Raw genomic sequence first — 24,177 nt, 5'->3', positions numbered from 1 at the left:
CAATAATGCATTTTAAAGGAATTTATTATGTAACTTGCAGCAAACTGCCATTCCCCAAGTAATTCATTACTGTAACCCTTACAGCAGTTTAAAAAAAAAAAACTTTATTGTTGCTCATTGTACCTGTGCATGTTACTTTGGGGAAGGGTCAAAAATAAAAGATTATTTGGAATTTAAGAGGATGTGTCCAAACTTTATGCCATTCCCCTATAAATTGTCTCTTAAAATAGGTTTTAAAAGAAAAAAAAAGTAGCAAACACACAAACAATTCCTCTCATTAGATAAAAGATATCCAATTTTAATGTTATTTTTGAAACATAATTGTTCTGTTCCCCAAGTAAACTCTTCTATGTTACCCTGTACTCAGCCAGAACAGTGCAGCAAACAGAATACAGGAAAAATGTAAAAGTTATCAAAGGAATTTAATTATGTTGAAGAATCAGAACCCTAACTTCTCCCAGGGTCTGACTTAGCAAATACTTGTTTTGCTGGAACAGATCGAAGCTTGAAACTGATTTCTTCTTGACTGCTTCTAAGAAGAGCCACTTTACAGACTTCCTTCTGTGTCCTCTATCTGGATTTTGTCTTCTGCATAACACCTTGTATTTTAAGTCTTTTCCTCAACAGCTTAGATGTGAGAGATATTGCAGTTTCCTAGAACCTTGGCACCATAAGAAAAACCAACAGCAGAGAGGATTTCTGGGTGATAATGAAGGCTGTAATATTCCTCCTCTGGGGGGTTTCTTAAAGAGACCAGGTCTAACTAAGGTCCCCTCCCATAGAAAACTGTACAAAGGAAACTAAACCCATCCTAACTAAAAGATAACTGAGGCTCAATGAAGAAAATAGTAAGAACCTTTATGGGGGCATAACAGTAATGTACTCCTGCTCACATTACCAAATAAAAGTAAAGAGTAAGGATCCTTTTAACCTTTCCCTTGATGAACCCACACTCTACAGCACTGTTTCTTAAACTGTGGGTCTCAACTCCAAATACAGTTCCCTTAGCTCAATGCCTCAAAAACATGGCAAGTTAAAGTTTTCTAAATGTCACAGATTTATATGAATCTGTTGAGCAGTGTTTACAGTGGGCTCTGCAGAAGATGTTTCAGCTGTACTTCATGAAAAGGAAAATCAGCCTTGCAAATGCTGCTTTAAAATCAACAAATGTTTGAAACATACATACACACATCCTTATGTACCCGGGGTCACGTAAAACTTTCTTGGGCCAACATGGCTCATGAACAGAAATGTTTACAAAGCCCTGCTCCACAGCATACAGTACCTGGTGGAAACAAGGCAAGATAAGGCCTTCTTGGTGGCTGTCCTCAATTTGTGGAATTCCCTTCCAAGGGATACTAATATTGTCCCATTCCTCCTGTCATTCTAGTGGAAGATAAAGATCTTTTCATTCAAGGAAGGGACTGGCCATAAAACTAAAGCACAAAGTCCATTTTGCAATGTTAATTGAAGGAACAACATTTGCCCATGTAGAATCACAATTGATACATCTATAAGACAGCATACTCCTGCAGCTGCAGAAGCACTAAAGCTGGAGTGGCATACATATAAGAGGCTTCCACAAGCCCCATATAGACTGCACTGGCACATGCAGGCACATCACAAGTGATACCATGTCATCATTTCTGGTCACTGTTTTCAGTCAATTCAAAGACAGCAATGAGCAGTTTGAGTGGTGTTTGGATTTCTGCAGGTGGGAAAGGGGTAACCAACCTATTTGTGAGCTGTTCTTTTGTGGTTTGTGCAGAAAAGAATCTCAAGATGACACATTTAAAAATTGGGTTTTGGGGAAGTGTTAAGAGATAGGAGCTGAAAAAGTGGAGTTCAAGTGCTTACTTTCCCCATTCCTGAAGGATCTGACAGAAGTTCTCTTAGAAACTCTTCTGCCACAGGATCGATTAACAGCAGGATTAAGAGCTTCTGTTTTATCCAGCCAGGGGAGAAGCTTCAATTCAGAGACTCTAGTGCAGGAAACAAAATTAGTGACCTTCTGCCAGGCATCATTCCATGTTCAATTTATGCTGCTTTTCCTCTCAAACAGGAAGAAACAAGATTGTTCCTACCATTATTTGGTGTAAATCAACGATCTTAAGCATCAGATTTTGAGTATCGTGCAAGAGCTGGAAACTGTTGTTTACAGTGTTATTCTTGCATATTAATTTCTTGCATTCATTCACCTAGCTGAGAAAGGAATGTAAATTGCAACGAACTGGTCTTCATATATGAGGATGAATATTTGTATAGTATTCTCCCTACTACCATGTTTCCCCAAAAATAAGACAGTGTCTTATATTAATTTTTGCTCCCAAAGATGTACTAGGTCGTATTTTCAGGGGATGACTTATTTTTCCATGAAGAAGAATTCACATTTATTATTGAACAAAAAATGAACATTTATTATATACTGTACAGTAATTGTCATCACAAACCAGGTTAACCAGACAAACTATGAATCCTATCAAGAATTTCTTGTTACTACCAATATTTCCATGTACAACACTCTATGGTATGTACATTTACCGATCCTGCATGCTCTGGTGTTCTGTTTGGCTGGCATACTTCCAAACAAAAACTTTGCTAGGTTTTATTTTCGGGTGAGGCCTTATATTTAGCAATTCAGCAAAACCTCTACTAGGTCTTATTTTCTGGGGATGTCTTATTTTAGGGGAAACAGGGTACAGGAAAAATCTTCACATATTAATGCACAGGTTTTGCCGCACATTTGCCCATGCTGAAATATTTTAGGAAATTTATTTTACACACAAATGCTTGTGAGTTTTGCATGCAGATTTGAGAAGGTTACAAAAATGTTTTTCTCACAAAAACTTTTTTGTGCAAAAACAGTGTTTCAAGAAATATGCTTTTTGTGCCAAAATTTATGGCTTTCTGCAAAAAAAAAAACATTACCTTTACAAACACAAAACCCCAACTTGTATTTCTCACAGAAAATATATGGATAGCAGATACTGAAGAGGAAAATTGGTACAGCAGGATAGTACAGTAAGGAAAACATATCTTGGTGATCTCTGTTCATTTTATAGCATCTCCATGGTTTCTCCCAAGCTCTAATAGAAGTGCCAGGCACCAGACAAACTTGTAAGAGACCTTGTTCACAGAATTAAGAGATACTATACAAAACAAGATCTCTTCAGAGGTGACCTTTTATCTCCAGAATTCCAAATGAGATCCTTAACTCTCCATCTCCCTTTTTCAGCAAGTTGTAAAGACTTTTTGATTAAATCAATCTTTGGATAGGTAAATTGGGCTGGTTTTACAAATTACTGCACTTGGGTTAGTGGTATGTTTAGAATAATTTGTGATGTTTCAAGGATCTATTCCAAAGCAAGCAAATAGTCTTCTTCCTCTGTGTAACTGAATAAGAGATAGCCACTGGTGTTCTTTCCAGCACAGCAGAGGAATCACAGAATCGTAGATTTGGAAAAGCCCACAAGGGTCATCCAGAGCAATAGTAATACTAATTCTTCAAGTCACGTGGCTTCATTACAGAAATAAAGTGCTGCTCTCTTGATGCTGAAGTGGGTACAAATGATTGCATTCTGTAGATATGAATGTGTTTCAAATACACAATTCAAGAAGTGCGGGTGGGGGGACAGGGGACTGAGTAGTTAAATTATGAATAAAAGTTTTATCTTCCTATGTGTAGAGCCTCTTGTCCATCCACCTTCCTACTCAAACTAGTTATATCCAGCAATACCTGCATAGGCATACCTCATTTTCTATCAACAAAGACGCAATGAGCCACATTCCAAGCATATTTTAACAGCGCACTTAAGCAACAGCAATGCAACCATAGCCCTATCTATCTACTGCAACATACCCATGATTTGGTAACAAAAACAAGACCTGAAAGACATGTAGAGAAATCCTGTACAATCTTACACAAAAATCCCAGTGGGTTTAATTGGGTTTTTCTTATAAGTAAATATATGCAGTCATACCTACCTAACAGGCTGGTTCTATATAAATTGTAGAAAGGGCTTAAAAGAAAAACTGGAGTTTCTCTTCCTACACACTTCATACATACAGGTGGATTAAATGTATACTAAAAGTTTATGTATGTGAGGAATGCAAACTTCTTTTAACTGTTTAACATGAATCAGAGCAACAGTGTGTTTAAAATCAAGTACTTATTTATTTAAGATTTCTAACCTGCCCTTTAATTTGAAAATCCCTTAGTATGACTTTCAAAGATAAAACAGCACACAATTACCATACAAATAAAATATAAAAACAATGGAGTCACAGAACAACCCATAAAACTGCCATTTCTTTTTTTCATTTGCCTATTTCTTTCTGATCCTACTATTTTTTCTGTATTGTCATTTTTCAATCAATATATTCTTAATTTTATTTTGTTTGTTTGTTTTGAGCTTGTTAAGAAAAACAAAGTATAAATGATAGGACAGAGAAGTTTTTAAAAAATAATCATAAGCCATAATCCTCCAAACAACAGCCAAAAATGTGAACGGCAAAACCACAGCAACTAGCTCTACTACTCTCAAATGCCTGTTAGCAAAATAAAATTTTCATGTATTTCCTAAATACTTCAACAGACATGCTATTCCTAGATAGTGTTCCACAGAAAAAGCATCAACTCTGGCCCAAAAATAATTCTAATGGAAACAAGTCTGATCTCCAGTGGTAAAGGAATTTAAAGCAATGCATTTTAAAGTTAGCAATGAAACTTGGGCATTCAAGTTGGGTCTAGAAGGAGAGAGGCATAAGTGATAGTCTGACAACTGTCCTTGGGGAGGAAACTGTCCAGCACTGAGACACAGAAGCTGGCATATAAAATAACACACCAATTGACAATGATGCTAGATCGGAAGAAAGAAAAAATAGCCAGGCTATATTCACAGAAATAAGGACATGTATCTTTATAGATAACAAATGTTCCTGTAACTAAAGAAATAGATCCAAAACTGCACCATTCCATGTTCAGGAAAGAAATGTTAGCAAAAAAAACAGATAATTCCAAAATATTTAAATCTAGAAGGGGGGGGGGGATTTAATGGAAATGAAGAGAACTCGGTTCAAAGACACTGAATGCTTAGAGAACGTGAAGAGGAAAAGCCAGGTAGAAGGGGAGAATAAACCTGAAGAAATTGACCTATATGAAAAGAATGGAAAACACCAATTTTGGGTCTGGTTTACACTAAAAAGCTACTTTAAAATATTCTTAGCAATGGAACAGAGAACTACCTATAGGGATCAAGTCAACTAAATGAATCCAGGATTAGGACTAAACACACTACCACAATATCACCCCTAAAATATTTATATTCTAAATGGTGGGAGCCCAAATATAAGGGATGGATGGGAAATGATCCAGACATGCCACAGAGCATTCAATGAGCACAACATGCTGAATGTAGGAGGATAGAAGGAAAATCCACACAGTTACATGGAGAAGAACAGCTTGGATCTTGAAGCATTTCACACCGAAACATTCTGCTGCAGGTCACAGACCAACTGGCTTTATTCTACACAACAGAATCGGAATTGGGAGAAAAGTTCCTAAATTGTTCACTGTCTTCCAAGGTGAGCCCTGTCAAATATTTCAGTTACAGAATGAGTCCAAAAATGAGCCAGTTTATATCTACTGGTTGCTGTCACAGATTTCAAACATGCAGACCAAGTCCAGCCCTGAACAAGAACGTCTCTACTCCCCCCCCCATTCTGCAGAAATGGTGCAGCCAAGAAATACAATAAAGGACATCAATCTCTTTTTCATTTCTTGACAATGTAAAGGAAACATTATAGCACATAACAAACTAAAATTACCCTGTTACCAGAGAAATGAGAACTTGTCCAATTTCACTGTCCATTCTCACAAATCTCTCCAAATCAAGTCCTGCTGTTCCCACTGACAAAATATGTGTAAAAGGAATGGATTCTCCGTTCCTAGAACTGTAACTAACCAATGCTATCCCTCTCTCGGAAGAGGGAGAAAGTAGGCTGATTTTCAATTAGTGTGATGTTTACCTTCATTTTTCTTTTACCTTTTCAGGTGTCTCTTCTTCCTCCTCCTCCTCCTCCTCTTCATCTCCCCCCACCAAATCATTCTTATAATAATAATATTATAATAACTTTATTTTTATACCCCGCCTCCATCTCCCCGCAGGGGCTCAGGGCGGCTAACATGGGGCCAAGACCAAATTTCCACAATAAACAAAAATACATTCACAATAAAAACATCATTTACATTTACCATTACACAGGTTCTTCTCATTTTGGTGCAATTTCAACCCAGTTGACATTGAGGTTGTTTTTATTTTTCCTACATTTTCTTGTTTATTCATTTATCCTTCACTTTTCCAAACATATCCTCTTCTTACCTACATGGTAAATTCTCTGCTTTAGTATGTATTCACCAACACCACCTGCTTTGTAATAACTTGAGAAAACATTGCCCCAGGTATCATGTTTTCTTTCTGATAGAAGGTTATAGCAAGAGAAGCTCGCCAGACCAGGTTTGATTAAGTTGTTTAGGAAAGATGTGAAAATAATAATTTTTGTGGGGAAGACATCTGGTTGATTGGCCTGATGAAGTTATTCAGATTTTTACCCTCAGTTGTTTTCTGTCATTTTTAATTGTTTTTAATTGAGTTGTATATGTTTTGACTTGTATCTTCAGCACCTTGAAAGTCTTTAGCTAGAAGGCAGGTTTAAAAATTAGAATTAATAAATTAATGTAACCCTGGAACATTGTCAACTATAAGCAATCTTCTTTTCCACAAATACCAGAGGTGAAAAATTAAAAAGACCTTATTTTTCACAAATAGGAAACAGTAAACAAGCACATATAATTACCTATATATATCATAACCTCCTTGTTGTTAGCTCATTTGTTTTCTCATCAGTATACTTTAGTGTTCACTTTAAAAATAGTTAAAGACCTCAGTAAGATGTGAAGCTCTGTTCTCTCAGACCCAGTAGGAAAAAGCTCTACAATGGGAACATATCCATCACATGGGCCTTCCCCAAACAGAGGGAAGAATAGCTGTCCGTGATAAAAGAGTACTGAGGAAGTCCGAGTAGAAATCATACTGAACATGTTCAGTATGGAGGGAGTGTGACCTTCAGCTAAAGAGACCTATTTCCAGATGTTTCTGAAGGTGCTCTGGACAGAAGCAGAGAATCCCTATATGTGAGTCACAGAGACCATGACAAAGAACGGATTTCTCCAGCAACGAGAAACAAAGCTATCTACAAAGATTTGAACAATTAGCAGGAACACCATTGGTAAATAAGATATACTGAAATATTTCTACAAACAATACTCTATGATGCCTACTTCCACAGTAGAATCATAGACAAGGAAGGATTACAAGGGCCATCCAATGCAACCACTTGCCATGCAGAAATACTGAATTAAAGCACTCCTGAGAGAAGGATACCCAGTCTTTGTTTAAAGCCCCCAAACCATTGAGACCCACCCCCACCCCAAGACCATCTATTTCACTATCAAACATTTCTTACAGTACCGTAACAAAGTTTTTCCTCACGTTTAGGTGGACTCTCTTTTCATGTAATTTCAACTCTCTGGTATGTGTTCAAGTCTCTGGGACAACAGAAAACAAGCTTGCTTCCAAAAGAGAGAAAGTACAGAGAGAGTACAATCATACATATCTATATTTAAAGAGTGTGTGTATGGGTTTTTTTGTGTATAGAGAGAATATAATTAATGCAAAACAATCAAGTATTCTTGAGCAATACCTACAGAAACACCCAATGCTTGTTGACCTATTGTTAGTGCTGCAAAAGGCTAAGTGTAGGCATGTTGAAGAATGTTTTATTAGCCCCTAGCTTTTCTTCTCCTTTCCCTTCTTTTTGAACATGCCCATCCCTTATCTTTCATGAGTTCTCGTTTCTTCCAGATCCAGAAACGTACAGCTCAGCCTGAAGCAAAAAAGCTGCCTTTCTTCTGCCTTCTAATACATTGGCTTGTTTTACCTACCAATATAAGTTAGCAATAATTTGTATATCGGTATTTGAATCAGTGTTTTCTAAGAGGAGAGAGTACTACTTTGTGATCTTAAATACTACAGTCCTATGCCTATTTACCTAGGAGTAGGAAAGGTAGTTTTCAATAAAAGTGCATGGGATTGCACTACATTTAAGAAAGAAGAAAAAATATCTCTGTAGCTTGGAAGTCAATGAGACTGAGAAAAAGCAGAGCAGTCTGGAGCAAGACGCATTTTCTGTTCATGGGAAATATATGCCATAAATCATAACAAACACCACTAATTAGTAGTGAAGCCTACCCTTTTGCCATTTGCTCTCCTTCTTCACTAGGTCACTAACTAGCCTTTCGTTTGCTTTAAAGAAGGATTCTCCTTCCCTTTCTCCGTTTTGTTATATTTCAGCCTAAAAAGACAATTAAGAACAAGTCATAGTCGACCTCAATTAGTAACAGTCATTTGGAAAAGCCAAAATGCATTGAGCAGAAACTCAATACCTCCATTATGAAGTTTCTACACCAATCCACAGAAGCCCAATTCTACACAATTGCCGCAGGTTTGTACTGTAATTAGGAAGTACACTAGTGACTTCATGCTTAAGGCTGCAAGTATGGCAACTTTTCTCTTTGATGTTATACATGTGCAACATTATCCCTCCCCGCATTCCCTTTTCTAATTCTTTTATGGAGAATGGAAGAAAAAGCAGAAGGATCAGCATACATAAGGCCACTCCCACCTTCCAATTCTTCTCAGCCAACCATACAAGAAAGTTTTAAAAGTCTTTCCTTGGTCACAGAAACGTCAAAGCAGAAACACAAAACGATTAGGGTTCAGTCTGAGATTTTGCTACAACTGTCAAAATGAAAAATATTTAAAGGAAACAAATATGTTTTTAAAGGCACAATGTGGACTGAAGGGAAGAAGGGTGAACATTTTATGAAGATTGTATATATTACAGAAAAACTTAGTAAAGGAATTTGAGCTATTTAATCAATTATGCATTTTAAAAATTGTTGTCTAAGGTAAAAATAGAAACTTTATTTCCATGTTCTACACATAATGCCAACAGCAAGAAAAAATGTCTTCTATATACATTGAATACTTTATGTGCCAAGGGTTGTTGTAGTTTGTAGTCCATTGTAAGGAAGGGTCTGTTTGCAGGCACAATGTGTAGAGAAGACAGTGGCAAAAAGTGAAATGTTCAGGCAATGTCTTGATTACTTAGATCTATTCATATAGATCTTCATGAAAAAATGAATAAGCAAGGATTAGATCAGGCCTTTCTACTGTTCCTTTTCTTGGAAGAGAGAAGATGGGATAAGAAAGCAATAAGGACTAAATGTTATCTGGAGAACCTAGGTGACAGATAAGCTACCGATGCTGCCTTATGTCAAGATTGTGGCAAGGATCCTAATAAAACTAGCTGCATGCAATTCATTTTTCCATATATTAGGACATTATGAGTTTTGTTCTCTACACTAGAATATTTTGCATGGCTTAAAGTCTCAGAATTGGCATGCAGGCAATGCAAGGAGCTACTCTTACAAGAGAAGAACATCTCAACAGAATCTGTGCAAACATTACCAACAGGATCCCAAGAAATATCAAGGGGAACAACTCTAATAATTGGTGAAACAGAGATAAAATACACAGTGCTTCTGAGTATTTTATGGGTTGCAGTTTTCCTTTCTGGCAAGGGTTGCGTTCCAAAGGTCTGAAAATGAGCCCTTTTAAAAGGAGAATTACATCTAAATGGAAGTATCAGGTCATCACTGAAACATACAGACTAAGTGACACAAAAGGGCAATGCAGTAAAGTGCTGTTATAAAACTGTTTTTAAAATTTGTGGTGGAGAAAAAAACTATATTGAAGAGTGATGGGTGGGCATGTGGAAAAATACCGGTATCTTCAAAAAGTTGCATTTTTGAGAATAACAGCTACTTGGTACAAACATAACTCAGTACAAAAATAACAAGAATTATGCTTAAAAGCCCTGTGTGCCATTTTCCTCAAAAGACTAGTTATGCATTTTCAGTCAGTTTATAGGGTGGTAAGAGGCCGAATGTCCTAAACCTTTTTCAACTATCCAATTTCAGAAAACCAAAACCTCTTATGTACCTTAAACACCTTTCATCCAGAAGCCCCCCATCCAAACCAAAATACCCACTGCCTCACACACTAACAGAAACTAAAGGTGGATTCACATGACTAACTATTTCCCTCTCAATCACAAGTTCATTTCTGCAATCACCCACCATGTGCTTTATGGCTCAAGGGGTCATGTGAACGATCTGACATACATTAGGATTATGAATCAACACAAGCTCAGCAAACCTCAAATAGGCAACGCGTCGTCTGCGTTGTTCTGTAACATGATGAACATATAGATTTGATGATCCTTTGCCTGACCTAGTTCTACAAAGCTCTGATTAAGAAGTCATTTGGGGAAACAAAAACCTTATCAGTGAAGAAATTGTTGTTGTGTGAATCTACCATTAACTTACTGGTGGCACAAGATATAATACTTTCAATACATATGCCAATGCATGTCCTCATTTCAATGTCCTTTTCTTACACAGAGACATATATGTATCCACTTCTGAAAGAGATGAAAAGAAAAGCTAGCAAACAAGATTCCTCCTACTGTGCAGATATTCCACTCCAATCTACTGAGGAAAGGAAGACGGAAATATACAAGCCAGTTGAAACCTTCAGGGGAATGTAGCTGAGGAGCTTCATCCTAACCCATGCTGGATTTGAGCCATATCTCTGTAGATAAACATCCTAATTTACAAAAATTATAGCATATAACCATTCTATTCACATTAGAGCATTTACCTTTATTTAACACTTGATCCAAAAAACTAGTTCTGAAACTAACACTATTATTTTAAATTCAGTAATTTTAAAAGCTCAAAAAGCAACATTAAGGTTTAATACAATTATTTAAAATGACTGTTGGGAAAGACATAACAATAATAGTCCACAGCATTTGTTTACTTTACTTTTGAAATAATAATAATGTTAACAAGCAGTAGATTTTTTTAAAAAAAAAATAACTCCCTCACCAGCATAAACAAAGTGGTGAATAGGTGTGTCCAGAACAGAAAGCATTCTTCTAAGTAACTTGCTCAATCTCTTTGCATTCTGTAAGGATTAGTCAGAATGAGAAAATGTGCATACCTTTTAAAAGAAAAAATTCGCCCGATCATGGAGTGGGTTTATTCTAAAATGCAACATGTAATTTTTCATGCTTTTTATAATTAGGCCATAAAAAGAATCCGTTTTTGACCTCCACACTAGAGAGGGGTTTTTTCCCCTAATCATCAAATACAAATGCGAGAAGTATACAGAAAGGCTGGAGAGGAGGAAGTCTTAGGAAATATAAAGAGAATCTGAATATAAACAAGCCATCATTCTGGTAAAAAGAAATACAAACAACCAGAATAAAAATAGTTTATGCACAAAAGCCATAATGAGGGGGTTGCTCCCAAAAAATAAAAAGCAAAAAATAAATGCTCCGGCTTTGAATGCATTGGATGAAATATAAATTATCCACAGAAAAGTGTGGACTGGCATAAATGTTTGTGCAAAATTGCAAGTGTATTTCTAAAGTATGCAAGAAGCAATCGGCAGCATTCTGTACAAGATCCCAACAATGCTCTGCTTAAGTGATAGCACAGAGTCCAAACCATTGCATTTTAATTATTATGCAGCCTCAGATATATTGCCTTTGATATGGAAATGTTCTTGTTCTCTCATCTTCACATACAGTCTCATGCACAGAAATCTTTATCTGATTCATAAAAAATAAACTAGAATCCAATCTCAACACCTGACCTCGGTGCTTAGAAGTTTTTTTACTAAGCACAGTGTCACTATAAAAAGAATGGCTAATATTGGTGTAAAGTTAGATATTTTGAGCAATGGGATGAAGGGCCTCAAGTTAAGAATCCAATCAATACGGCATTTCTGAGATGCTGAGGTTTCTCAGTCTTTTCTCGGTGCACTGAAGAAAGAATAAGACTACAGACCACTTCTGTGTAAATTGCAAGCAGCAAACACTACAGTACTATTTGGTCTCTGGAGGTTATGAAAAATATGTTTTGCTTTTAACTATTTACAACGCCATTATATAATGAGATTGCTAACTGTTTTCAGGTATCTTTAGCTGAAATGTTTCTTTTTATCTATTTGTATTTGCAGCACCTGTGGGATAAATAGTTCCCTTCCTCTATTACCAAATCCTTTCACAGCACACCGTAGTTTATGTTCATGTAGTACATGCAAAGCATTTTTCAAAATTTTAATGAGTTATCTGCACAACACAATAAAAGAAAAGAAAATGATCATTAAGAGTGCACTGTTGTACAAACAATAACTGCAACAGGCTAGTTTTACCCCCAGCCAGCCACCCTCCAAAAAAGTAGATTAAGGCATAATTATTCTTGCAGTAATACTTTGTAATGCCTTTATCAGTTCCACCAAATATTTAAATAACATCCAGCATGCAAATATGGCTACTCTGGTTTACAACTTTTTATTATGCATAATACCTTTGCAGATATTGATGCACTTGTTAATCATCTGATTCTGGATTATCTGTACTTTATTGTTGCTAAAACCGTACTGTACTTTTATAAATCAATTGCATGGATTTTAAGTCAGTGTGATGTGCCACTGTCTTCAGTGGAAGGTATTCCTAAGCAAGTATATACAGGATCAATACCTTAAAAATTATTCTGAAAGACTAGTTTGTCCTCAGACTATCCATGTTACGAATGACCAATGAAATAGTTTGCCTAATTAGCGCTATATTAAAGAAGTTATTTTAAACAGAGTTTTGCATTTTAAAGTGTAAGAAGGTTCTCTTTCTTTAGAAAAGGCTATGACTGAAAGAAGAATTGCCTAGTCTGCAAGGGGGAGGGAAAAATCAGTATGTACTGATTCTTGTTTCTTTAACAGAAATCCATTTTTCAAGATCCTGTTCTACTAATTGAAAGAGAATTATTTAAAACTTCACTGAATACTTGAATATATGATAGGTATGTGTAGCAGTTTCATCATGGCAAATAACTCATGACTTTCCAAGACAACTGCCAAAGAGAAATTAGTACAGCATCTTTCAAAGAAATGTCAATAATGGCCACCTTGAAAACAAACAATAATAAAAATTTAAAAGATAGTTTTCTATTATCATAACAACTCCAGTATCTACTTTCAACATTTTTCCCATTCTCTATCTACTAAACATGACACTGAATTCTTCAGTTTCACATAGTCTGGCACATATCTATAAAAACTGAAGTCCCACTGATTTAAATATATTTCCATAAAAGACTCTCAGTGTTAGAAAGCATGCCTAGAATTGGACTGCCCAGGTGCTTCAAATAATAGTTTTACATTCAAATTCTAAATGAAGTACCGATGATCCCCCCCCTCTCTCTCATCACAACGGTTCGCTGAATAAATATGAATCCACATTCAATACAGTCAGAGGAAACCTTATTTTGTAATAACACTTTCTTTGCATCCATATAGAGGTCTCAAGAACAGAAATCTCCAAGTATTGTTAAATACGAAAGACATTTAGAATGAAACCTTCACCTTGCTAGCAAGCTCTTATTACGGTGAAACAAGGGAAAGGGAAAAATCCAGAAGTAACAGAAGAGATGTCAAAATTTAGGATCTACAGGATTAACTGCAGAAATGGCAAAACTTTTTATTGTGTTCAGGCCCTGATCCTCAACATATCAACACACTGAGAAGTTCCACCAATTGGACTTTACTTTGAGCAAGCATTTCACGGTGCCAATCAACTATCAGTATTCAAAAGCACTAAAACGAATGACACACAGAATTGATGACGAATGACTATACACCAACTGTAACCACACTAGGAATTTATTACATAGATAGTGGAAGGGTTAAGTATCATATCACTTCTTATCTATATGCAGGTATGCTTCACATAAGACAAATCACCTAAAGTAAACACCAGGCATATTTCAGTTCTGGCCCATATCCATTCTAGAGCTAAATGTTGAGCTGCAGAAGGTTAACAGACGCACTTTACAAAGTGGTATTTCCCAGGATGATAAAGCCAGTGATTCAATTAAGGTGGCACTGATTTAGAGATGCCCGCAAAATATTTACTGTGTTATCCTAGATGGTCTCCGTCTCTTTGACAGATTTTCTTTTGCGTGCATGCAAAAATTATCTGGTTTTGCCTCGTAGTTTCCCCCTTTTCTTTCCAGGAAGAGGCTGCTCAAAACTGACACCCATTCGCCCTGCATTAAAACAGATTTGATCAAAACAACTCAAACGGACAACTGTAGGATATGTGCAAGACTGAAACAAAAAGAAGAATGTACACTTTGCCTCAGGTGAATAGCTCAGCTTAAATGGCTGCTATTATCTTTCACAGAATAATTCTGTGAACTTCTAAAATAACTTACTCTTGTTTTAAAAGGGAATAGTTTGTAACACACACAGACATACCACTCCCACGGAAGCAATCTGTAGCAGAAAATATACACACACTTTTATAGGAAGTGGTCGTTTGGCTGCTGAGCTGAGCATAAGGATGAATTCTGGCCTAAAAAATGCTTAGGCTGTTACAGATTCCTCCTTCTTCCTCTCCAAACCTGGAGTCATTGAGACTTTAAAGCTGGCCACAGGACTGGAAACACTCCTTGCATTTATTTCAACTGTCAAAAGACTTTTGACAGTGCATACGCAGTTCGGAGTCCAACACGTACACCCACATTAAACGATTGCCTGAAATTATATATACACAGACACCACGACCTCCAACACTCTGCATGCACTGCGTTGAGAGAAAAGTGATGGGCAGGAGACCGAGAACTTCTTTGGAGGGACATCTTTCCAGGGCACTTTCCCCAAACAGCTTAGAAGCATCAACCAATACTCCAACTTGCACTACATCTGCATACAGTCAGACAAAATGTGATCTCAAAATACATTTGAGACTCCTTTCAGAGAGAAATGCCTGGATATTAATGATAGTAATAATAATAATAATAATACAGTAGTAATAATCTGTGTAATAAAAATAAATAATAACTTCATTGTCAAAGGCTTTCATGGCCAGAATCACTAGGTTGCTGTGAGTTTTCCAGGCTGTATGGCCATGTTCCAGAAGCATTCTCTCCTAATGTTTCACCCACATGTATGGCAGGCATCCTCAGAGGTTGTGAGGTTGTGAGGATGCCTGCCATAGATGTGGGTGAAACATCAGGAGAAAATGTTTCTGGAACATGGCCATATAGCCCGGAAAACTCACACAACAACCCAGTCAATAATAATAATTATAATTAATATTAATGTATGCAACCCTAAACATTCCTGACACATTCGTGTAGTAAAGTGGGATTGCTGAAAGTGTGTGCATGCACACACAGTTCAAAACTAAAACTTCTGCACATGCCATGTGTATTGTCCAGGCATAGGCAAACTTTGGCCCTCCAGGTGTTTTGGACTTCAACTCCCACCATTCCTAACAGCTGGTACCAGCTGTTAGGAATTGTGGGAGTTGACATCCAAAACACCTGGAGGGCCAAAGTTTGCCCATGCCTGGCGTTGTCTGTAATAAGGGAGAGCAGAGTGAATGGCTTCTTTAAAGGTCACATCCTGGCAGAGACAGCAGCCATCTTACACCATAGCAGCCCTATTCAGTGCAAACCTGCCAAGGTATTGTACAAGTCTTTCATGGCCAGAATCACTGAGTTGCTGTGAGTTTTCTGGGCTGTATGGCCATGTTCCAAAAGCATTCTCTCTTGACCTTTCACCCACATCTATGGCAGGCATCCTCAGAGGTTGGGAGGTATGTGAGCAGGGCTGTAGCCAAGGGGGGGGGGGGGGGTAGGGATTCAAACCCCCCATGAAAATTTTCAGTTTTTTTTTAAAAACCACCTGATTTACTTATGAATTTTAACTGGTTAAACAAATCCTCATGAGTGTCCACTGAAGTTTATCAATGGAGCCTGATTTCTGAAATATTTTGCGTTGGGCCGGGCTGTTGAGCAACCAGCTGCAGCCAGCTGTAATGAATCACTCTGACCAAGAGGTCGAGTTCGAAGCCAGCTCGGAGCCCCGTGTTTGTCTTGTCTTTGTTCTATGTTAAGGCATTGAATGTTTGCCTTATATGTGTAATGTGATCCGCCCTGAGTCCCCTTCGGGGTGAGAAGGGCGGAATATAAATACTGTAAATAAATAAAATAAATAAATAATAAACTACTCTTCATGATTCACTTAAAAAAAAAGTTTCACCCCCCCCTACCACGATTTTTTTTTTCTGGCTATGGCCTTGTATATGAGGTATAGCTCACAACCTCTGCCACAGATGTGGGCGGAACGTCAGGAGAGGATACTTCTGGAACGTAGCCATACAGCCCGGAAAACTCACAGCAGCCTTGCGGCGAAGGTGGAAAGGACGGGAGGAAAGATAAAAGCCACATTCAAAGAGGGAAAGCAAATAACAACAAATCGCAAAGGAGTAACCCAAGAAGTACAAACACAGAGAGACACACGCCCCAACATCGAAGGTGGTGCAGCCTCGCGTGCGTCTGTGGGAAACTTGGGCAGAAAGTGTCACCCCTCCACTCCACTTCCACTCCTTCCCCGGGAGTCCCAGGGGATCCTTCCGCCAAGCTTGTGATGATGAGGATGCTACTACTATGCGTTTCCTCCTGTTTGCTGAGCCGGCGCGCGAGGCTCTCCTCGCGCTTCTCAACCCACACACCGTTCGGCGCGCGCTGGCTCTTGCTCTGGGGCTCCTTCGCCGGGCCTTGATTGGAGGGAAGGGCCTGGAAATGCAAATGACCTTCGCTCAGACTCTCTCTCTCTCTCTGTCTTTTTCGCCTCTTTCTCTGAGGAGCGGGAAGGGTGTCAAACTGCCCTCAGGCGGCGATGCCCGCTGAGTCGCTCTCCTCCCTTTCTGAGGAGTTGTGGCCGCCAAAAAAGTTGCTGCTTCTTCTCCTCTTCCCCTTTAAGGCCTTTCTGCCAGGGTCAGGACAGTGCAATGGTGGCACAAGCAAACACACCAAAAAGGTCTAGGGCAGGCATGGGCAAACTTGGGCCCTCTTTCCCTCCAGGTGTTTTGGGGGAGGAGGAGTGCCCAAGTTTCCCACAGACGCATACGAGGCTCCACATCTCCGATGTTGAGGCTTGTGTGCGTTTGTACTTCTTGCGATTTGTTTTGGACTTCAACTCCCACCATTCCTCACAGCCTCAGGCCCCTTCCTTTTCCCCCTCAGCCGCTTAAGCGGAAGGGGGGAAAAGGAAGGGGCCTGAGGCTGTGAGGAATGGTGGGAGTTGAAGTCCAAAACACCTGCAGGGCCCAAGTCTATCAATTCCTGTCATCACAACCAAGGGCTCAATTCCCACCCACATTGTACATAGATGTCTTTCCTGCTATTCTTTGGCTTTCAATTGCCAGCTATGAGGAGAAAGCGACAGAAAGAGAGAGTATTGTTTCCTCCCTTCCTTTCACCCTCTCCTCCTCTAAATTAGAAGTCGTTGAATTGGCTAATTCTGAATGCCGGGGCGATTGAGAGGAGGCCAGACACACACACACACAGAGCAGCATATATCCCTGTATAGCAACGGCCCGGCATTGTGCTGAATGGGCAGTCTAATTATAAATGTGGCATTTGGACCTCCTTTCCCGAGCCAGTGCCACCTTACCTTATGAGGGAACTTCCAGCTCCAGCAACTGTTCAAAACAAAATGCCATGAGAGGATCAGCTTCGCCCAACACTGGGGCTCGGCGGGGGATTGTTTTACCAACAGCCTTTCTCACTTCACACAAGAATGTATTATAAGGAGGAGAAGAAGCGCCGTCCGTGCAGCAAAGGCAAAGGCAAAAGGCAAGGCAGGCGCGGCCAGGTGTCCGTCTCCTTCAAGCTCGCAAACCTAATCCGAGTAACCTAATTATTTTCTGTCACATATTATGTACCTCCCCTAAAAATACATTGGGAGGGAAAGGAGGGGGCCGAGGAGCAGGAGGGGTTGGAGTAAGTGAAGGGGGAGCCGCTTTTATTTTTAAATAAGATTAATTGCTTCTGAGGGGAGATGGCGTTGTGCACACACACACACAAAAGGAAGGGAAGTAAGAAAACCCTTTCCATCTGAGATGCTTTGTGAAAAAGTTTCACACAACAACACAGAGGTGCTTTGCATCAAGGAGGCTGAGCTCAGGGGAAGAAACTGGTTTTGCTTTAAGTGACCAGGGTTGGAAGCTATTATTATAATTATTATTTATCATCATTATCATTATGATTGGGTTGCTGTGAGTTTTCCCGGCTAATAATAATAATAATGTGTTGCTGTGAGGTTTTTGGGCTGTAAGGACATTTCCCAGCAGCATTCTCTCCTGACATTTTGCCTGCATCTATGGCAGGCATCTTCAGAAGTTTGTTCATATTATTATTATTATTATTATTATTGGGTTGTTGTGAGTTTTCCGTGCTAATAATAATAATATGAATAACCCTCTGGAGATGCCTGCCATAGATGCAGGCGAAACCTCAGGAGAGAATGCTACTGGGAAATGTCCATATACATCCCGAAAAACTCACAGCAATACATTATTATTATTATTAGCGACGGGATTGAAAACAATTATTATTATTATTATTATTATTATTATTATTATTATTATTATTATTATTATTATTGGGTTGCTATGAGTTTTCCGGGATAATAATATTAACAGTCTTTTGAAGATGCCTGAAGATGCAGGCGAAGCCTCAGGAGAGAATGCTTCTGGAACGTGACCATACAGCTCGAAAAGTTCACAGCAACACATTGCTGTTTTTATTATTATTATTATTATTATTATTATTATTATTATTATTATTATTGTGGCAGGAAACAGCCAGGCTTTGAAGCTGAAAGGCCATTAAATGCTAATCAAGCTGGCCAATTGCTACATTCACACTTGCCTCAAGCAGACAATATTTTTTTCTCCTACCTTGAAAAATCCACAGATATATAAACCCCACTTGCCTAGTTTCCAACAGACCTCCCAACCTCTGAGGATGCCTGCCATAGATGTGGGAGAAACGTCAGGAGAGAATGCTTCTGGAACATGGCCATAAAGCCCAGAAAACTCACAGCAACCCATTATTATTTGTATTTGTTGCCTCGGGGCTTGAAAGGCTGCATCTACAGTGCTATATATTGCAGAACACGTAATGCACTTTGAACCGCATTATATGATCAGATATTATGCAGGCTGTAGTTCGGCTCGCATTACATGGGTTTACACACGACCATATAATGCGGTTCAAAGTGCATTATATAGCAGTGCAGATCCAGCCACAGTTAAAATACAAAAACTAGATCCACATTGCCATACCATGCCCTTTCAGACTGCAGATGAACTGCCCCGACCTGGATTATATGGCAGTGTAGACCCATATAATCCAGTTGGAATCATAGAGTTTGAAGAGACCACGTGGGCCATCCAGAACAACTCCCTGCCAAGAAGCAGAAAAAGCACAATCAAAGCACCCCCGACAGATGGCCATATAGCCTCTGTTTAAAAGCTATCCACCACACTGCGAGGCAGGGAGTTCCACGGCTGAACGCAATCTGCATTCCGAAAGGGCATTGTGTGCCAGTGTAGACCCAGACACAGATTTAAAAGTGGGTTTTACATTTACTGGGGTTTCCTCCCTCCCCCCCCCCCCCCCCCAGACAAATCTCTCTCCTCGAGACACGCGACAAGGTCCCTCCGTGGGCGATAGCCCTCGCTGTTTGTAAACAAGCCGCCCGTGGTTTTGAGTCACGTCACCGCGGAAATCCAAATATCCTTTCACTTTTCTCCATTCCTTTCCCCGCTTCCCCCACTGATATTGCAATGAGTCTTCCACTTGCCCAGGCGGTATTGAAATCAAGAAACCCGCCACTCGGCCAAGCCCTTATCTGTCCCACAGCAGGCCAAAGGGACGCGGCTTTATCGCGGGAAAGTTGGCCCGTCTGCTTTTTAGGGGAAACACCCCGAAGGAGGAGGAAGAGGAAGAAGAGGAGGAGGACGGGGAGGAGGCGGCGGCTAATCTCCTGCCCTCAGGCTGCCTCCAGGGCCCGGCGAAGTCTTCGTGGAGCCCAGACACAACAACGCTCCGCCGCAAGGGCCTCGGCGTGACCCTCCCTCCAGGACCCACGGCAACCCAAGGGGGTTGGAAGAGGGAAGGGGAAGGCCTGCGAGCCGTACAAAGCCCCTTAAGCATAGAGATGCCCCGTGGGTTCATCCACGCGGGAGTCACGCGTGGATTCCCTCCCGTGGACCCATCCACGGGAGAGTCACGCGTGGATCCCGCTCTCCCGCATCTAAGGCATCCTTCCGGCTTCCCCTCTTTCCTAACCAAGAGTTCCACGAGAATCTTCGCAGGACAAAATACAAATACAAAACACCACGAAAACAAAACACAGCCCGGGAAAGAAAACCTAGCTCTTGAAAAGTGAACACATCTCCCACCCAAGTGAAAAGGATCTCCCCAAGAACCCATCATATATATACATACACACACACACACGAGACGGAAAGACCCCAAATCCCAAAAACAATCCCAAAACAAGGAGCCGAAAGCCAAATTCACCACTTCGTCCGCGTTTTCCTTGATTGAGGGCGGCAGGAAAGCAGAGAAAGGCACCCAAAGCACAAAACACTTCCCGAGAACTTACTTTGCTTTTGTTTTTTTAAACTCGGGGCGCTTATTCTTTCCTTTCTTCCCGCCGACAAAGCGAGCCGTTTTGTCTCAGCTTCAGTACGATTGCCTTACTTTACGGCTACGGGCTGCGTTGTTTGCTGGCTTGCTTTGTTTTTTTATTTTAGTTCTTTTAAGGTCGCTTTGCATGACCTCCGGCGGCGAGAGCCGAGACCCACCGAGCCGCCCGGCGCTGCCCTTCGCATGGTGTGAGCGGAGCCCCGGGTGCTGTCGGGCTCCTCGCTCGCTCCTCGCCTTGCCTGCCTGCCTGCCTGCCTTCTCTTCCCTTCCCTTCCTTTCCCTCCCCACCCCACGCCGGCCCCCCTCCGCCTCCCCGCGGGACACGAATTAGGGTGTGCTATCAATTTGAAAGTTTTCGGTATAACTTTATCCCGAGCCTCCTCCGCCTCTGCCTTTGCGAGAGAGATAAGGCGGCCCCGCCGCGGCAAAGCCTCGCCACACTGCCCCTCCGCGGCCGGAGCGGGAACTGCAGGCTCTATGCCTCATTTTCTCTCACACTCACACACATAAAAGTTGAAGGAGAGATAAGGGTAGGCATGGGCAAATTTGGGCCCTGCAGGTGTTTTGAACTCCAACTCCCAACATTCCTGACAGCCTCGCTTAAGCGGCTGAGGGGGAAAAGGAAGGGGCCTGAGGCTGTTAGGAATGGTGGGAGTTGGGGTCCAAAACACCTGCAGGGCCCAAGTTTGCCCATGCCTGCATTAGGGAGAAAAGAAGCATCCTTCTTTTCCCCCTAATGCTGCGAGTTTCTGCCAGCTTGATTAGCATTTAACTTGCAGAGTCAAAGCCTGGCTCCTTCCTGCCTGAGAGAATCCTTTGTTGGGAGGTGTTAGCTGGCCTTGATTGTTTCTCATTTGGAATTCCCCTGTCTTCTTTATTTACTGGCCTAATTTTAGAGTTTTTTTAATACTGGTAGCCAGATTTGGTACATTTTCATGGTTTCCTCCTTTCTGTTGAAATTGTCCCCATGTTTGTGTGGATTTCAATGGCTTCTCAGCCAGGCTTTGAAGCTGCAAGGCTTTTCAATGCTAATCAAGGTGATTAATTGCTTGCTTCCAGCATTCAAGAGTTCTTTCTCCCACCCTGGACCTTCCACAGATATATAAACCTCCCTTGCTTAGTTTTTTAACTCCAACAAACCTCACAACCTCCGAGGATGCCCGCCATAGATGTGGGCAATGGCTTCTCAGCCGGACCTTGAAGCTGCAAGGCTTTGCAGTGCTTATCAAAGCGATCAGTTGCAGCATTCACATTTGCCTCCAACATTCAAGAGTTCTTTCTCCCACCCTGGACCTTCCACAGACATATAAACCTCCCTTGCTTAGTTTCCAACAGACCTCACAACCTCTGAGGGTGCCTGTGAAACGTCAGGAGAGAATGCTTCTGGGACATAGCCATACAGTTTGGAAAACTCACAACAACCCACCGATCCTGAACTCTTTCTGCGAGGGGAAGGAGCACTTTAAATCCATCCCCACTTTAAATTGTCAGGAGTTTGCAGGCTCCCTAAGACGAGTTTGGAGGGATTGCTTTCTCTGTCTCTCCCTTTTCTCTCCCTCTCTCTGGCTTCCTCGCCTGCCTATGTTTCGTCTCTCTCTCTTTTTCTCACGTACAGTAGTAGTCCCGTAGTACCGCTCCAGCATGCCATGTGTTCGCAGGCAGAGCTTAAAATACGCCGCCGAAGTGTCACTAAGGCTTTAAAATTAGACGCCGCTGGGAAGGTTGGAAAGGAGAAGCGGAGTTGGGCCGGAGGAAAGGCGGGAGAGAGAGTGAGAAAGAGAGAGAAGAGGGGAAAGGAAGGGGAGGGGTGAGGAAACAACAGTGTTGAGATTTCGGAGGCGCGTGGGAATCTTTCCGCAACCCCTGTATCCGCTGTCTTTTGGAGGAGGAGGAGGAGGAGGAACTCACCCCTGTTTCTCCGCGCCAGGACTTTCTCCGCCTTTCCGCCTGGTCCCGTCCCATCCCATCCCAGTCTCCGTTGCCTCCTCCGCCGCCAATCCCTCCCTCCCCCCTAAGACATGAGCCTGGGAGGAAGCAGCAGCGGCGGCCCCACGGTCCATTCAGGGCGGCCCCAGCCTCCTCATCCTCGCCTCAGGTTAACTTCGCCAGTCTCCCTCCGGAAGCGGCGGCGGCGGCGGCTTTGGGTCAATGGCAACTCGCGAGCCCTTCCAGGCAGCGCGCGGAGAGGGAGCGCTGACTGCGAGCGGGTACCGTATTCTCTGGTATAAAGCGACACGCCGGAAACGCTGGGATATAGGCCTCTCTGTTATGGGGAGAAGTTAGATGAAGCGGCTAGGGGGTGTGTGAAAGTGCATTTGGGCGGGAGACAGATGTGGTGTGGTAGTTTGAGGCTGTAGAAGTAAAAGGTAAAGGTTTTCCCCTGACATTAAGTCTTGTCGTGTCCGACTCGAGCTCTGGGTTGGTGCTTATCTCCATTTCTAAGCCTTGTCCAGACACCTCCAAGGTCATGACTGCATGGAGCGCCATTACCTTCCCGCTGGAGCGGTACCTATTGATCTACTCACATTTGCATGTTTTCAAACAGCTAGGTTGGCAGAAGCTGGGACTACCAGCGGGAGCTCACCCCGCTCTCCAGATTCGAACCACCCACCTTTCGGTCAGCAAGTCCAGCAGCTCAGGGGTTTAACCCGCTGCACCATCGGGGGCTCCATGGCTGTACAGACCAGGGATCAAATCCCTACTCAGCCATGGAAACTCACCATGCGACTTCAGGAAAGTCCTCCTTTCTCCAAGGATATAAAGGCAAGACCCCTCTGAACAAAATATATTGCCAAGCAAAACTTGTGATAAGTTTCCCTTAGGACTGCCCTAAGTTGGAAAAAAAACTTGAAGGCACAACAACAAAGAGAGATGTGGCACGAGGACACTTTATATAGAGTTGGGTTCTGGTTAGCAGCCATGTTTCCACGCCCTGCTCTCTTAGGGCCCTTATCCCAGAATATCAAGGCCGAAAATCCCACGTTATCTGCTTTGAACTGGAATATATGGCAGAGTGGACTCAGATAATTCATTTCAAAGCAAACATTGTGGGATCTTCGGCCTTGATATTCTGGAATATAGGGCTATGTGGAAGGGCCCTTACTTTCCTAGTTTGTTGAGCTAAGGAGCCCCCGGAGGCGCAGTGGGTTAAACCCTTGTGCCAGCAGGACTGCTGACTTGAAGGGAGAGCATGGATGAGCTCCCGCTATCAGGTCCAGCTCCATGCGGGGAAGCCTCCCCTGGGGAACGTCCTTGCAGACGGCCAATTCTCTCACACCAGAAGCGACTTGCATTTTCTCAAGTCGCTCCTGACACGAAAAAAAAGTTTGTTGAGCTCCTTGCCCAGCTCTTATGTCGAGAGGGGAATAATAGTGATGTTGATCAAGCTGTTGCCCCATCATTGAAAGAACGATGCA

General features: G+C 41.4%; 1 protein-coding gene across 4 annotated transcripts in view; it reads right to left on the bottom strand.

The window, feature by feature from the left end:
• Positions 1-24,177, bottom strand: part of sox6 (SRY-box transcription factor 6) — a 524,097-nt gene that overhangs the window by 492,015 nt on the left and 7,905 nt on the right. Inside the window, exon 1 of one of the 4 annotated variants that reach the window (XM_008107320.3) lies at positions 22,670-22,911. The exons of 1 other annotated variant lie outside the window; for it this stretch is intronic. The gene's annotated coding sequence lies outside the window, so the exon portion shown is untranslated. Of the gene's footprint in view, positions 1-17,714; positions 18,630-20,717; positions 21,072-22,669; positions 22,912-24,177 lie in introns of those variants that run through there. 2 more of the 4 variants (XM_062977163.1, XM_062977289.1) reach the window with 2 other exon arrangements.

The sequence above is a fragment of the Anolis carolinensis genome, chromosome 1 (assembly GCF_035594765.1).
Source record: "Anolis carolinensis isolate JA03-04 chromosome 1, rAnoCar3.1.pri, whole genome shotgun sequence".
NCBI classification, from domain to species: domain Eukaryota; kingdom Metazoa; phylum Chordata; class Lepidosauria; order Squamata; family Dactyloidae; genus Anolis; species Anolis carolinensis.
The sequence above is the reverse complement of the archived record's forward strand: the minus strand, read 5'-3'. Positions and strand labels throughout refer to the sequence as shown.